Source organism: Crotalus tigris, unplaced genomic scaffold (assembly GCF_016545835.1).
Source record: "Crotalus tigris isolate CLP2741 ecotype Arizona unplaced genomic scaffold, ASM1654583v1 scf7180000018224.911827, whole genome shotgun sequence".
Classification (NCBI taxonomy): Eukaryota; Metazoa; Chordata; class Lepidosauria; order Squamata; family Viperidae; genus Crotalus; species Crotalus tigris.
The window spans coordinates 45,876-62,882 of NW_024096891.1; the positions used below are offsets into that span (position 1 = coordinate 45,876).

General features: G+C 41.9%; 1 long non-coding RNA gene across 3 annotated transcripts in view; it reads right to left on the bottom strand.

The window, feature by feature from the left end:
* The window catches only part of LOC120310555, a 54,358-nt gene extending 37,353 nt beyond the window's left edge, over nt 1–17,005 (bottom strand). Inside the window, exons 1-3 of one of the 3 annotated variants that reach the window (XR_005557392.1) lie at nt 16,885–17,005; nt 14,543–14,663; nt 4,038–4,087 (exon numbers count right to left, since the gene is read on the bottom strand). This is a non-coding gene — a long non-coding RNA (uncharacterized LOC120310555). Of the gene's footprint in view, nt 1–4,037; nt 4,088–14,542; nt 14,664–16,880 lie in introns of those variants that run through there. The other 2 variants (XR_005557393.1, XR_005557394.1) reach the window with 2 other exon arrangements.
* Nucleotides 17,006–17,007: the final 2 nt, after the last annotated feature.

Below are 17,007 nucleotides of genomic sequence, written 5' to 3' on the forward strand. Positions count from 1 at the left end.
TGGCTAGTGGTGTTCAGGTTGATGACATCTTCCAGGGCCTCTTCTGCTGATCTCGCCTCGCATCCACACAGGTCCAGTGCCATCTCCCATTCTCCTCACAAAGCTAGCCTTTCCCACCATAGTGGTACCCATTTATCTACTTACAATAATGCTTTCGAACTTCTAGGTGGGCAGAATAGGAACTAGAGGCAAGTGACAGGACCTCACCCCATCCTGCAATGCTACCAGGGCTCAAATCACCAGAGTGCTAACCATTTCTGGTCGGCAAATCCAGGGTCCTTAAGATGCTGTGCCACCGCATCTCCTTAATCACCATCCTGAGCATCTACAGGAAGGGGTAAAATAAGGGTTAAAAAAGATGTTGGCTACAATCCTACACTTGTGTTACTTGCATTGCAGCAGCCCTTTTTAACCTCTCCCATTGATACCCCTCCATACTAAGTAATTTTCTACAACCTCGCATGCTCCAGTTGTACATGGGGTGGAATGTAGTCTGGATTCCCAGAAGGGAGGGGCTGCATTCCAGTGGAGCAAAAGACAAATAAGTTTAGATAGTTTGATTGGGAGAAAGAAGCGCAAGACAGCTCCTCTTTATGATTATTTTGATGGATGCAAGTAGTTTGCTTTAGTTTGGCAAGATTCTGTCTATAGGTGAGGAACAATAATGGAAACTGTTTTGGAGTAATTCTGTGTGTGTTTCTTGATTTTGGAGCCTGACAGTACAGGTAGTCCTTAACTTGCAACCATTCATTTAGTGACCGTTCAAAGTTACAACTGTATATAAAAAAGTGATCTATGACCAATTTCACACTGTAGGATCCAATCTGGGATGGTCACCAAGACCAGGGGTTTTGTCTTGCGAGTTTTCGGACTCGTCCTGGCTCCCATCTTCAGGAAACGTCTCTCTAGAGAAGTTAGAGAGAAGTTCCCCAAGGATGGGCCCCAGCACAAGTCCGAAAACTCGCAAGACAAAACCCCTGGTCCCGGTGACCAACCAAGAATGGATCCTGCAACATTATCCTGAGATATGTATATTCGCCTTCATTCAATTTTCACACTGATGACCATTGCAGGATCCCGGTGGTCCCGTGATCAAAATTGGCAATTGGTATGTATTTATGATAGCTGCACTGTCCCCGGAACATGTGATCACCATTTGTAACCTTCCCAAAGTCAGTAGGGGGACGCCAGATTCGCTCAATGACCGCCTGATTCCCTTAACAATTGCAGTAATTTGCTGAATGACTGCGACAAAAAAAGGTTGAAAAATGGGGCAAAACTCACTTAACGACAGACTTGCTTAGCAATGGGAATTTTGGGCTCAATTGTGGTCGTATATCAAGGACTACCTGTAATCAACCAACTCTCAGAAGAGAACATCCCAAAAGCACCTGATTAGGAAAGGCTAATCCACCAAGATTCGACTTGTGAAAGCCAGCTTTGGGATCCCATTATATATATATCCCTTCAAGTTGAGTTTCATAAATGGTAGATGATAAAGCAGCCCACTTTTTTTAAAGCAATAACCAGTTAACCCTTCATCCTTTATTTCCAGTTACAGCTGTTGATATAGTTTTCCATCCAACAGCAGAAAAATATCCTAAATCATTCACGTGCACACAGACAATTTACTTCCTTTTCGATATCGTTCTGCCATTATTAGTTTCTCGGGCTGAAATGTAATCAGCCTTGTTGTCTCCTAGCTTACTGGGGTTTTTTTTCTTTTTTCACCTTCTATTTCAAATAACCTTCTGACATCAGCGCTACCTAGGCAAGATTAATATGACTTTCCTACTTAATATAAATCAGTATGGAGGGCTCTGCAGAAATGTTTCTAACTGCAAGGGACAATGCAGTTTATCATTTCGTTCTGAAAGCAAGTCACCCGGATCTAGCTATTTATGCTTCCTTGAATTCTGAAACGATGAAATATAAATGTGTTCCCATCAAGAAAAAGCATGAATTAAATTTATAATCTTTGCATTATACCTGAGACATCTTTCAGGGTTCCTTGTTTATTTATTTCTAAGTTGTTCAGTGGTGTGGTTTTTTTTTCCTTTAAAAAAAGATAGAAGGAGAATCCAAGATGCTTTTAAGTAAAATACATGTGCCAGGTTAAATTAAAATGTATTTACTTGCTTATTTTTATTTTAAAATGTATCTGATACTCATTCATTATGTACAAGTGGTCCTCAACTTACAACAGTTCATTTAGTGACTGTTCAAAGTTACAACACTGAAAAAAGTGACTTACGATCAGTTTTCACACTTACAACCATTATAGCATCCCCATGGTCATGTAATCAAAATTCAGATGCTTGGCAACTGACTCATACTTATGACCGTTGCAATGACCTGGAGTCATGTGATCACCTTTTTCTGACCTTTTGACAAGCAAAGTCAATGGGGAAGCCAGATTCACGTAACAACCATGTTATTAACTTAACATCTGCAGTGATTCACTTAATAACTGAGGCAACAGGGTCGTAAAATGGAGTAAAACTCACTTAATAAATGTCTCACTTAGCAACAGAAATTTTGGGCTCAATTATGGTTGTAAGTCGAGGACTACCAGTAGGGTAGGGAACTTCCATATATTTATGGAAGGTATCAAAACATAAATTAAAAGTATAGGAAACCAATTTTGGAAAGGCTTGATAATTATTTTTCTGTTCAATCAGACCCAATTTCCAGAGACTGCTTGGAGAAGTTCCTGCAGTTTTCTTGGCCAGGTTTTTCATAAATGGTTTGTCACTGCCTCCTTCCTAGGGCTGAGAGAAAGTGACTGGCCCAAAGTCACCCAGCCGGCTTTCATGCTCACGGCAAGACTAGTACTCATGATTTCCTGGTTTTTACCCTGATGCCTTAACCTCTACACCAAACTGGTTCTTCCTTGGTATATATAAGTATCTAAGTAATTTCCTAAGCTGTAATAAGCCTTTCCAAGTTCCAATTCTAAGTGGTTGCAAAGTCTAGATCCTGTCATGGAAAAAAATTGGGTGTTCATGCCTACTGTATTCATGGTGGCACATATAAAAGGTGGACTGTAGGAATTCAAGGGTCTTTGCACACGATCTCGATCTAAGGTACATGAAGCTTAATGTTATAGTGAACACACCTTGAACTTGAACACTGAAAGCCATGAGAAAGGGACAACAGTTTCAACAGGAGGATTAATGTGGCACTTTGTAGAATCCCAGTCACTACCTGGGCTGGTCATCAGAGTCTTCAAAAACTATCCTATGGAAAATGCATTGATGTAGTCCAACCTTTTGGTTTCCACTGTATATGTCACCAGCTTGAGATCTCCAGGAATTGGTGCACCTGAGCCAAAGTTGGTGCCTTTGCCATTAATAGAATTATAAGGCAGGAAGGGACCTTGGAGGTCTTCTAGTCCAACTTCCTGCTCAAGGCAGGATTCTTCTATCATCCCAGTCAAATGGCTGTCCAGTCTGTTTTTGAAAACTTCCAGTGATGGAGCATCTACAACCCGAGGAGGAAACCTATTCCATTAATTCCTTTCACTGTCAGAAAATTTCTCCTTACTTCAACCTGGATCTCTCTTTAACAAGATTCCATTACCTATTACTTCTTATCCTGCCCTCTGGTGCCCTAGAGAATCTCAGTTCTTCGTGACAGCTCTTCAAGTACTGGAAGATAGTTATCGTGTTCCTTCAGTCCTTCTCTTTGAAAGGCTAGACATACCTAGCTCCCTCAACCGTTCATCATATGATTTAGACTCCAGAGTGTGGCATAAGAAAGATCCAGCCAAATGTAAAAAGATTGTCAAGTTGCAAAGCTGTTTCTCAAGATGAAGTAACATGCATATCTAAATTAGGCATTATCTCCCAAAATTCTGAAATCCAATCCCTGGAAACATCACAGTCTGGTTTGGAAGTATCACTGCTTCAGATAGGAAGGCGGTGCAGAGAGTGGCGAAGATGGCTGAAAAGATCATTGGCAGTTCCCTCCCTTCCATCCAGGACATGGCACAGAAGTGTTGCTTGAGCAGGGTCCGCAAGATTGTCTGGGACACTACACACCCTCTTCATGACCTGTTTTCCTTGTGACCTTCTGGGAGGAGGCTCTGTGGTATCCGAAGCAGAACATCCAGATTTAGTCACAGTTTTGATCCATACAGTATTAACCTTATGAACTGTAAAGCTTCCTCCTTCAGCTATGTATTCAAGATGGACCGTGATTAATATTTATATATTACTTATATGTAAGGGTATAGATCAGGGGTAGGCAACCTTGGCTCTTTTATGACTCATGGACTTCAATTCCCAGAATTCCTGAGCCAGCATGGCTAAGCATGGAAACCTCTCCCTTTCCCCTCAGCATGGCTGGCTCAGGAATTCTGGGAGTTGAAGTCCATGAGTCATAAAAGAGCCAAGATTGCCTACCCCTGGTATAGGTCTACACAGTAGGGTTGTATATAGTATGTTTAAATGTGTGTTGTATATGTGTATACTTTGAGAGCAAGCAACTAAATTTCATTTTTAATGTGTGCCATTGTGCCCACAGTAAAAAAAAATGAGAATAAAGGTTATCTCTCTCTCTCTCTATCTATCTATCTATCTATCTATCTATCTATCTATCTATCTACAATTCCACCATATCTATCAGTCTTTCTTCCACATTCCATAGCCAGGGGAAACATAGATGGCCTTCAGAACAGCTAACCGGAACTCATGAGAAAGGAATACAGGGTTAACATGTTTCCCTTCAATCTTTCTTCACCCTACCCTCATAGGATAGTTTGATCTAATGAAGGGATCACCAAACATGGCAACTTTAAGACTTATGGATTTCAACTCCCAGAATTCCTTAGCCATGTCGTGAATTCTGGGAGCTGAAGTCCATGAGTCTTAAAGTTGCCAAGTTTGGAGAGCCCTGCTATAGTGGTAAGGCATCTGGCTAGAAAGGCAGAGACTGAATTCGAGTCCTGCCTAGCCATGAAAATCAGCTAGTTAACTGTGGGCCAGTCATTCCTTCTCAGCCCAATCCACCTCACAGGGTAGTGGGGAAAAGTGGGAGGAGGAATTTCTGTTGGATATGATCACCACCTTGAGTTATTTCTAAAAATTGTAAAGCAGGATATAAATAAATAAACTGGATAAGATATAAACATAATAACTCTCTAATGCCTATGAAATGCTTGAACAAAGAGAGTCAACACAAAAGTCAACACACTTGAAAACTGTTCAAAGGTGGCTGTCAACGCTGCAAATACTGTATATTCTTGCTTTGACAATATGCAGAACTGTCTGGTATTTTTAGAGTTAATGCAGAGCATAAGAGAGAGGAAGGAAACCTTTGACCTTCACACTAATTGGATAACTTTGATATATGACAGCTAATTTAGGGAGGGAACATGCTGATAATTTAACTGCTCAGAGGAAGAGAACTTAGATCTTAGCATAGACTTCGTTATGCCTGTGCCGACATTTTGAATCAATAAAAGACTTTTAGGGAAATCAATGCCTGGAAGTTCTTTGAAGTGTTTCATTAGCCAGAACCATAACAGTGGCATTATGAAACCTGTCCTTGTGAATGTTTTCAATGGTGAGTCACCCACCACATAATTTTGTTGAAAAGCCAAAATGTACGTTTTTAAAAATAAAGACACACATAAGAACATTCCTGAATTTTACAGACTCTGATCCAGCTACTGTATATGGTCCTGCTTGTGCAATGGATGGTGACTTCATAGTCTTTCATCTGCCAAAATCTGGTAATAATTGTTTGCAAGCCACTGGTTGCAATAAAGAGGAAATTAATTTAACAAAGCCTTCTTGAAATTAAAGAGATGTTTAGTAGAAACTCTGACTGGTTACAGTTCCACAATTAAAGTTCTAAGCAGGTGAGTATGGTAACAAATAGCTTGTGTGTCAAATATATTTGCTTGTTTGAAATTAACTTAAGTTCATCTTGAAATTAAGGAGATTTTATCAGAAACTCCTACTGGTTCCAATTTCAGCCATTAGTGGCGCAGTGGTTAAAATGCAGTATTGCAGGCTAATTCTGCTGACTGCCAACTGCAGTTCGATTCTCACTGAATCAAGGTTGACTCAACTTTCCATCCTTCTGAGGTTGGTAAAATGAGGACCCATATTGTTGGGGGCATTTTGCTGACTCTGTAAACCATTTAGAAAGGGCTGTAAAGCACTATGAAGCATTATATAAGTCTAAGTGCTATTGCTATCCATACTTAATAATTCAAGAACTAACCAGGCAAATGAGGTAAGACATAGTTTGTGTGTCAAATACATTTTGCACCACTCTTGTTCTTTTACCCTCTAAATTGCTTACTTGGGAGAAAAACAAAACAAAACTCAGCTCATCGGTTCCATGAAGGTTTCTGGTTTCTGGATGGTTGGGATGTAAAATTAAGAGTTCCTCAAATGTCTGCTCAATTTATTTGAGCAACAGGGCAAAAGTAATTTGGTACATCATCAAGCATTACAGAGGCATCCTATTGGGAAAAAGAGTACAAAGGACCCCACATACAACCAGCCAAATGTACCTTAGAAAATCATTGATCTATTTGATGGATTTATTTTAGCTTCTGCTCCTGTTTACATCAGGAGCTACTGAATCTTGAGAGTGCCTGCAGCAACTTGAAGGAGCCGTTTTCTCTGCTCACTCTATTTTATCTCTCTCTTCCCGCCATTTCTTCCTGACGCTGCTGCCAAGCACGCCAGCCGTGGAACTAATGTCTTGCCAAAATGGTGAGCAGAGGCTTTTTGCAAAATGGGGAGGGCTATTAAATTATGCAAGAGTCTCTCCTCGCCTCAAGATTTGATGGAAATCTTATTACCTGGAGAGCTGGAGAGTAGAATGGGCAAGGAAGAAACACCGAACAGAGAAAGAACCGTGTAAATGTATAGAACGGCTGCAGGCGGTGGCTAAAATTCTTCCAATTGTTTGCAGTGTTGGCCCCCTGTCTTTGCTGAATACCCCCTTATTTCGTGGTGGTCATATAAAAGGCTATATATAGTGTACTATCTTCAGGAGTTTTAATATATGGGGTCAGCTCACTGGCTTTATAGTATTGTTAAGTATGGTTAGTTTACAGTTAGATTCACAGTCAAAAACTGGTGGAAACTTAATAATTCAAGAACTAATCGAGGACCTACAAATTATAAAGGTAGCATCTAGGAATATAGGCAGTTCCATATATTATTATTGTTGTTATTATTGGTCGCACAGTTAGACAGATGTTTAGATTTAGCATAGATTATACAGCCTTCCTCAATTATAACCATTCTGCAAGAGCTCAACCAGTCAAGCAACCTAGAACTAAGGAGAAATTTCCTGACAGTGAGAACAATTAACCAATTAACAGCTAACCTCAAGAAGTTGTAGGTGCTTCGTCGCTGGAGGTTTTTAAAAAGAGATTGGATAACCATTTGTCTGAAATGGTATAGAGCAGGGATAGGCAACCTTGGCTCTTTTATGACTCATGGACTTCAACTCCCAGAATTCCTGAGCCAGCCATGCTGAGGGGAAAGGGAGAGGTTTCCAAGCTGAACCATGCTGGCTCAGGAATTCTGGGAGTTGAAGTCCACGAGTCATAAAAGAGCCAAGGTTGCCTACCCCTGGTATAGAATCTCCTGCTTGTATGGGGGGTTTGGAGTGGAGAGCCTCTGGGTCCCTTCCAACTCTATTATTCTGTTTTGTTATTCTGTTATTCTTTCTCAGATCCCATCAAGACCCCCTCCTCTCTCTCCCCGCCCCCACTAGCATAGACCAATCTTAAACTACAATACAAAAACAGCAAATAAAGTGGTTTGCTCACCTGGAGACAATGTTGTGGGATTCCATACCATACAAGGCATACACAAAAAGAGGAGGAGGTCAAAGAACAGGAGGCAGATCCAGAAGAAGATGGAGAAATAACATCAAACAACAAGATCAATTAACAATGGTTGAGGCCACCAGATGAAAGGGGCAGAACTTTATATCTCCCTTGATACCCTAAGCCAGTGATGGCGGACCTTTTAGAGACCGAGTGCCCAAACCACAACCAAAACCCACTTATTTATCGCAAAGTGCCAGGGCCACATCTGCATTGTGGTGCCCTCAGGAGGGTGGGGTGGGCATGGACCACTGGGTGGGTGTGGCTGCGGTAGTCATGGCAGACCAGGTGTGGGGGTTGGCGTGGCCACCTCAATGTTACTCGTGTGGGGGCCTGTGGGGGCTGGGTTGGGGGAGATCCAGGGGATCTCTGGCAGGTGAGGTGGTGGGCAGGAAACCTGCACGAGCTGTTGGCAGCGGCGACACACATGCCTATCGAGAGGGCGCTGAGTGCCGCCTCTGGCATGCATGCCATAGGTTTGCCACCACTGCCCTAAGCAGTAAAAGAAGGAGGGGAGGAGGAGAAGAAGAAAGAGGGGGAGGGGGACATGGGGAGGGGGAGAAGGAGAAGAAGAAGTAGTTGTTTTAAAGGTTATTGAATCCTAGAACTCTAGAATCCTAAAACTGACGAGTTGGAATGGACTTCAGCAATCATTTTGGTGCAGGAAAACCAAGAGTTGGCTGCCAACCTCTTCTTAAAGCAGTGGTTCTCAACCTGTGGGTCGGGACCCCATTTGGGGTCAAACGACCATTTCACGGGGGTCGCCAAACAACACAGTCCGCCATTTTTTTTCCCTTTTCCTTAGCTGTGCTACTCCCTTTTATTCTATTGGCTTTTGAAAGCCAATACAATAGACTCTCTTGAATAGAGTCTAATTCTATTGGCTTTCAAAAGCCAATAGGAATTGTCCAGGCTGTCTCTGCCCTGCTGAGCCCGCCAAAAGTCCCATTCTGCAAACGGTGCTGCAGCAGTTGAATAGTCCTCGACTTACGACCGGTTGAGTAGTCCTCGACTTACGGCCAGTTGGGGGTCGCGGCATTAAAAAGGTTGAGAACCACTGTCTTAGAGACAGACCACCAGGCCACCCTCTCTGTACATAGACTATTCTATTATGGTACAGATCTTACATCTTATACTGATGGGTTTTTAAGAGGTGAAAAGTCTGCCCTGAGTTACACCCCCTTGAAGCAAACCTGTCTTGTTTAGGTGAGATTGAAGATGCCTTCGGCCTCTGCATTGCCTCAGACAGATGCTTTGCTTTTTAATCCCCTCTAATCTCATACAGCTAATAAAATAAGGGCAAAAAAAGTTTGGCCCATGCCATCTGGAGACATTATGTAGTTAAGGATTTTATTAGGGGTCCAGTGAACAAGGTCTCCTGGAGGAAAGTGGTAATCATTTCACTCAGAGTTGCAAGCATCCCTTTTCTTATTGATAAGATTTCAGTTCCTGAAATAACTGAGGGCCTCAAAGGTATTGATACATAGTTAAGTATTTTTTTACGGTTTCTAAATTCCTTAATGTTAGGTTTTGGAGCAGGAGTCTTCAACAGATAAGCCAGAAATTGAATGTTTTCAGCATTAGTCGTGAAATTGCCTTTGCCATCCATTTGCTCTACTGTTCACCCCAGACCTAGCTCTGAAACATTTTCATATATCATTTTTTCCCCACACAGCCTCAGCTACCAGTAGAGCAGTGGTTCTCAACCTTTTTAATGCCGTGACCCCCAACTGGTCGTAAGTCAAGGACTACTCAACCGGTCATAAGTCAAGGACTACTCAACTGGTGCAGCGCCGTTTGCAGAATGGGACTTTTGGCGGGCTCAGCAGGGCAGAGACAGCCTGGACAATTCCTATTGGCTTTTGAAAGCCAATAGAATTAGACTCTATTCAAAAGAGTCTATTCTATTGGCTTTCAAAAGCCAATAGAATAAAAGGGAGTAGCACAGCTAAGGAAAAGGGGGGAAAAATGGCGGGCTGCGTTGTTTGGCGACCCCCGTGAAATGGTTGTTCAACCCCAAATGGGGTCCCGACCCACAGGTTGAGAACCACTGCACTAGAGTCATCTTTTGGGTATAAAGCTGAAACAATTTGAAATTTCTGTATTTTATCATACTGCTTACAGATAGTCCTCGATTTACATGATCACAATTTATGTTGCTAAGCAAGACAGTTAAGTTAGTTTTGCCCCAGTTTACGACCTTTCTTGCCACAGTTGTTAAGTGAATCACTGCAGTTGTATAGTGAACAACACAGTTGTTAAGCGAATCTGGCTTCCCCATTGAGTTTGCCTGTCAGAAGGTCACAAAAAGTGATCACATGACCCCGGGACACTGCAGCCGCCATAAATATGAACCAGTTGTCAAGCATCTGAATTTTTATCATGTGACCTCAAGGATGCCGCAACGGTCAAAAGTATGAAAAATGGTTATAGGTCACATTTTTCAATGCTGTTGTAACTTAGTATGGTCACTAAACAAATGGTTGTAAACAGTGGTGGGATTCAAATATGTGAACAACCAGTTCTCTGTGTGGATGCTACTTCCGGAAGTCCATTCTGAGCTTGGGCAACAAAGAATTAGTTACGGTTCTGCCGAAGTGGTACGAACTGGCTGAATCCCATCACTGGGAGGACTACCTGTACAGTCTTATTGAGGAAGAATAAGGAGAAAGCTCTTGACAAACTTTCTGACTTTTAATATTTCCTAGCTCAGGGGTTCCCAATCTTGGCAATTTTAAGATATGTGGACTTTAACTCCCAGAATTCCCAGCCATTCATGCTGGCTTGGGAATTCTGGGAGTTGAAGTCCACACCTCTTAAAGTTGAAGACTTAAAGTTGAATTCTGGAAGTTGAAATCCACACATCTTAAAGTTGTTAAGATTGGGAACCCTTGTCCTAGAGAACAATGCCCATCAAAGTCACCCTAACCTAATTTTGTCTGCACCAATGTTGGATATTTTACTTAGTAAGAAGAACAGCAATAAAAAGGTGAGGAAGTGGAATGAGGTGAGCCATTTTTTCCCTCTAGCTTTTGTTTTTCTCAAATATAAGGCTCAAATGCCACCTACTGGGAAATCAGAAGGTTGTTCCTACACTATTAATCCTGAATTTATTAAGAATATATAAAGAGCTTCACTGAATCAAGAACAGAGACCCACATTTGCTTCCCATTAAGGCCTGTGAAAATAAAGTTGTGATATTTTTCCCAAATTTTCCAGCTTTCTGGAGAAAACTCTAATGCTGGGGAAGATGGAAGCAAACAGCAGAACAGTATGACCAGCAATAAGATAGATGGACTTCATTACAATAGCAATCCACGGGTGGAACACTTGAAAGACCAACTTGGAGACGTAAGTTGCCATGGAGAAAATCTATCTATGTGGTTGCTAAAAGTTGTCTTGCATTGATGGCACACAATCAATCAATCAAAGCCTCAAACTCCCTTGAAATTCCCCATAGAGCCCAAAATAAGAACCCCAAGGGAAAGGAGATCAGAATAACATGAGCAGTATGGTAGCATCATAAGCAACCTCCCTTTTCTATCTGCATTGCATACACCCCAAAAAGACACAGCTTTCACTGCAACGTTGTTTGTCATTCTGTTAAAAGCAGCAAATGCCTGTGGCCAGGTTTTTGTTGTTGTAATAATAGTAATAATAATAATAATAATAATAATAATAATAATAATAGTAGTAGTAGTAGTAGTAGTAGTAATAATAATAATAATAATAATAATAATAATAATAAAAGTTGGAAGGGACCTTTGAGGTCATCTAGTCCAACCCCCTGCTCAGGCAGGAAACCCTATACCATTTCAGACAAATGGCTGTCCAGTCTCTTCTTAAAAACTTCCAGTGTTGGAGCATTCACCACTTCTGGAGGCAGGTTGTTCCACTGGTTAATTGTTCTAAGGTCAGGAAGTTTCTCCTTAGTTCTAGGTTGCTTCTCTTCTTGATTAGTTTCCATCCGTTGCTTCTTGTCCTGCCTTCAGGTGCTTTGGAAAATAGCTTGACTCCCTCTTCTTTGTGGCAGCCTCTGAGATATTGGAATAATGTGTTGTTGTTGTTGTTGTTGCTCTTGTTGCTGAGGTTACAAACTGAGCAATGAATGAAAATGATTGTTTAATGAAAAGTCTAATGAAAAGAAGGGCTGGGGTGACATGATAGCAGGGTTACAATATTTGAAGGGCTGTGGCAAAGAAGAGGGGGTCGGCCTCTTCTCCAAAGTACCTGAAGGTAGGACAAGAAGCAATGGATGGAAGCTAATCAAAGACAGAACCAACTTAGAACTAAGGAGAAATTTCCTGACAGTGAGAACAATTAATCAGTGGAACAACCTGTCTCCATCACTGGAGGTTTTAAGAAGAGACTGGACAACCATTTGTCTGAAACAGTATAGGGTTTCCTGCCTGAGCAGGGGGTTGGACTAGACGACCTCCAAGGTCCCTTCCAACTCTGTTATTCTATTATTCAATATTACATATGTTTCTCATCTGCAAACTGTTTTCGATGTTTGATGCTCTGCCATTTCCAATTTTATAAATTCCTTTGCTGGGATAAGAATCCCAATATTCCAAAAAACGGTTTTCATCTTGGATATTTATACAGAATAACACAGTTGGGAGGGGTCTTGGAGCTCTTCTACTCCAACTCCCTGCTCAAGCAAGAGACCCTATAACGTTCCACACAAGTGTCTATCCAATCTCTTCTTAAAAACCTCCAGTGATTTCTATGGGTTGCATTAAGGCAGGGGTTCCCAAGCAGGGATGCTTGCACCCCTGTGGATGTGAGACAATATTCCAGGGGGTGCGAAAACTTAGGTTTTCAAAATTATAGTGTATAAGCATAATTCGTTGGCCTTATTTTGAACTTGAGGGGTGCAAGAATATATCACAAGCGTTCTAGGGGTGTGGGGTATAGAAAAGGTTGGGAGCCGCTGCATTAAGGAATAGGTGGCTTTCTTTTCCAATTCCACTTTTAAAAGAGAAGAAAAGAATTTCAGAAAGTATTCAATTATTAAGATGGACCTGTTTTGTCCATTTTACTATCCCTCTTCTCTCCTGCTCCTTCTCTCTGCACTTAAGAACAGTGTTTCTCAATCTGAGCAATTTTTGTTGTTGTTAGTTGCGAAGTCTTGTCTGACCCATCGTGACCCCATGGACAACGTTCCTCCAAGCCTTCCTGTCCTCTGCCATCTTCTGGAGTCCATTTAAACTCATGCCTACTGCTTCAGTGACTCCATCCAGCCACCTCATTCTCTGTCGTCCCCTTCTTCTATTGCCCTCCGTCTTTCCCAGCATTAGGCTCTTCTCCAGTGAGTCCTTCCTTCTCATTAGGTGGCCAAAGTACTTGAGTTTCAACTTCAGGATCTGGCCTTCTAAAGAGCAGTCGGGGTTGATCTCCTCTAGGACTGACCGGTTTGATCGCCTTGCAATCCAGTCCAGGGGACTCACAGGAGTCTTCTCCAGCACCATGGTTCAAAGGCCTCAATTCTTTGGCGCTCAGCCTTTCTTAAGGTCCAACTTTCACAGCCATACATTTCAGCTGGGAAAACCATGGCCTTGACTATACGTACTTTTGTTGGCAGGGAGATGTCTCTGCTTTTTAGTATGCTATCTAGATTTGGCATAGCTTTCCTCCCCAGGAGCAAGCGTCTTTTAATTCAGTGGTTCTCAACCTGTGGATCGGGACCCCATTTGGGGTCGAATGACCATTTCACGGGGGTCGCCAAACAATGCAGTCCGCCATTTTTTCCCCTTTTCCTTAGCTGTGCTACTCCCTTTTATTCTATTGGCTTTTGAAAGCCAATAGAATAGACTCTCTTGAATAGAGTCTAATTCTATTGGCTTTCAAAAGCCAATAGGAATTGTCCAGGCTGTCTCTGCCCTGCTGAGCCCGCCAAAAGTCCCATTCTGCAAACGGTGCTGCACCAGTTGAGTAGTCCTCAACTTACGACCAGTTGAGTAGTCCTCGACTTACGACCGGTTGGGGGTCGCGGCATTAAAAAGGTTGAGAACCACTGTTTTAATTTCTTGGCTGCAGTCCCCATTTGCGGTGATCTTGGAGCCCAGGAAGACAACTTTAAGCAACTTTAAGACTTGTGAATTTCAACACCCAGAATTCCCCAACCAGCATGCTGCTAGAGAATTCTGGGAGTTGAAATCCATAAGTCTTAAAAGTTGCTCAGATTGAGAACCACTGACTTAGAAAGATCCTAACAACAGTCAGTTTGCTTTAGTTGTTTATGTTTTAACTTGTTGCCCTGAAAACAGGCTTAACCTCTTCTTTCTCTTGCTTATCCCAGTCTCCAGTGTAAACTCTTGCTGCACTCAGCTGCATGAACTTGCTGTTTCAAATTCATCCCCACCCATTTAATAAAAGATCGTCCCCATACTAATAATCAAAGTATAAAGTCTGTTTTTCCTGAGCATTGAAAATTATTTCCAAAACAGTAGGTGGGCCATTGCTTATGAAACAATATTTTTATGAAGGCAGGAGGAGGATGGGAAACAGTTGGACAACAGCGCCATCGTGTGGGAGAGAAATGCAGGGAAATTCGAACAGAAAAATTAATTTCTTTGTTAGGCAGAGCAGGAAGAAAGATCCAGTGGCGTGGAAGAGCTACGTAGATACGTAGATTACACTATAAAAGAATAAATTAATTGTAAGCGCACATACCTTCCGTGTGTCCAGCTTGCAAAATCAGGACAAAATCATATTCTGCCTAGTTTGAGCAGAGGTGTCAAACTGGCGGCCTACGGACCAGATGTGTCATGCACAGGCCACGCCCACTCCAGCTCTGCAAAGGCAAAAAACGTCACAATATGTCACAATACATCATGATGCAATCGAGTTTGACACCCGTGATTTAGATGTTGAACAATCTGATTTTTATGTCAAAAGTAATTTAAACTGGAAATGTTGATGACTGGGCACAGTCTGCAACAGCCTTGTCATGAAATAAAAAGTGTGAGGATTCCCAGCACAGCCCAATCTAGGGGTAGTCCTCGACTTAACAGCTGCTCATTTAGTGATCGTTCAAAGTTACAGTGGCACTAGAAAAAGTGCCTTATGACCATTTTTCACACTTACGACCTTTGCAACAGCCCTGTGATCCTGAGATCAAAATTCAGATGCTTGGCAACTGCTTCATACTTATGACTGTCGCAGTGTCCCAGGGCCATGTGACTACCGTTTGCAACCTTTTGCCAAGCTGAATCAATGGGGAAGCCAGATTCACTTAACAACCGTGTAAGTAACTTATCAACTGCAGTGATTCGCTTAACAACTGTGGCAAGAAAGGTTGTCGCACTTTGCAGCAGAAATTTTGGGCTCAGTTGTGGTCATAAGTCAAGGACTATTTGTATTTTGATATTATTTTTATCTATAGTGCATCCCCAAGACGTTGTCATTTTCATAATGTGGCACTTTATCTAAGATATGAACCACAGAAACCTACTGCTCCATGTTTCTCCTGTAACGATGGCCAAACCGTGAATTGGCGCAGCCAAATGCTGAGTTGGTTTTGCCCTGGAGCGAAATAGCCAACTAGAGGTGGTCCTTGACTTACGACCAAAATTGAATAGACAATTTCTGTTGCTAAGTGAGACAGTTGTTAAATGACTTTTGCCTCATTGTACAACTTTTCTTGCCACATTTTTAAGTGATTCCCTGCAGTTGTTAAGTCGGTTACATGGTTGTTAAGTGAAACTTGCTTCCCCACTGACTTTGCTCATCCAAAGATTGCCAAAGGGGATTACATGACCCTGGGACACTGTAACCATCATAAATATGAGTTAGTTGCCAAGCATCCGAATTTTGATCATGTCAGCCTGGAGATCCTGCAACAGTCGTAAGGGTGAAAAACAATCTAAGTCACTTTTTTCAGTACCGTTGTAATTTCGAACCATCACTAAATTAATGGTTGTAAGTCAAGGACAATCTGCATCTCACAAGGTGGGAATTTGCAACCTGTTTATTCTGTATTGCACAAAGAGATGTGCTCTCAGGACTACGTCACAAATTCAGACACATGCTCCATACACAAATTGCATAACCTTTATACACTTTGGGGAAATCCAGGAACATGATCAGTAGATACAAAGCAAGCACTAGGTAACAAGCAATACAATACTCACAACCCCTGAGAAGATGATCTCCCAGAAATGGGTTCATCACAGTGCTTGTCCCTCTGTCCCTAACTGGTATGGCTGATAATTAAGTATGCAAAACTTTCTAGCTAATTTATCTGCAACAGGAAAAGGAAGTTAGCCCTGAATCTTTGGAGTCCCTTGATAAGGCTATCGGGAATGTCCAGGAATTTTAGCGCAAGGATGTAAGGCCCAAAAATGAGAGGATCAAAGATATAACATCTGAAAGCAAAATGAGAGGGGCTTTTTTTCCTCAACAAAATGGAGCTTCTCTGGCTATAACTAGCTAGCCAGTCCTAGAGTGGGTTTCCAGAACTCAAACCGTCTCCATCAACCTTCCCTAACCACGTTGTGTCCAGATATCTTGGAATACAATCTCACTGTCTCCAGATAGAATGCCCATTTGAAAAAGAAAGGAAGTTATAGATCATATGGGACTCTCTGTTACGTATTTGACTGGCAATCAGTGGGACATAATACTAATGGATGATGCACAATAAATGTTTAAAAAAGGTAACCAACATCCTAACTTCCATTTTTATTACTGTTTATTTATCTGATGCTAGGTTTGGCATTTTGCAGGGGCGACATAGGCACAAAAAGAGAAATCTTCATATTATTTTTTTTCTCTAATCTAAAGACTGTTGTACTGCCAATTCAAAATAGTGTTTCTCTACCTTAGCTAAGAAATCTGAACTTCAATTCCCAGAATTCCTCAACTAGCAAACTGGCAGCATGCAGTAACAGAGTTGGAAGGGACCTTGGAGGTCATCAAGTCCAACCCCCTGCTCAAGCAGGTAGACGTATACTAATTTCCGACAAATAGTTGTCCAGTCTCTTCTTAAAAGCTTCCAGGGATGGCGTACCCACATCTTCCGAAGGCAAATCTCATCCAAACTTCTTAGTTCCAGGTTGCTTCTCTTCTTGATTAGTTTCCATCCATAGTTTCTTTTCTTGCCGAACACCACGAAACGCCCCGCCTCTTTCCTGGTC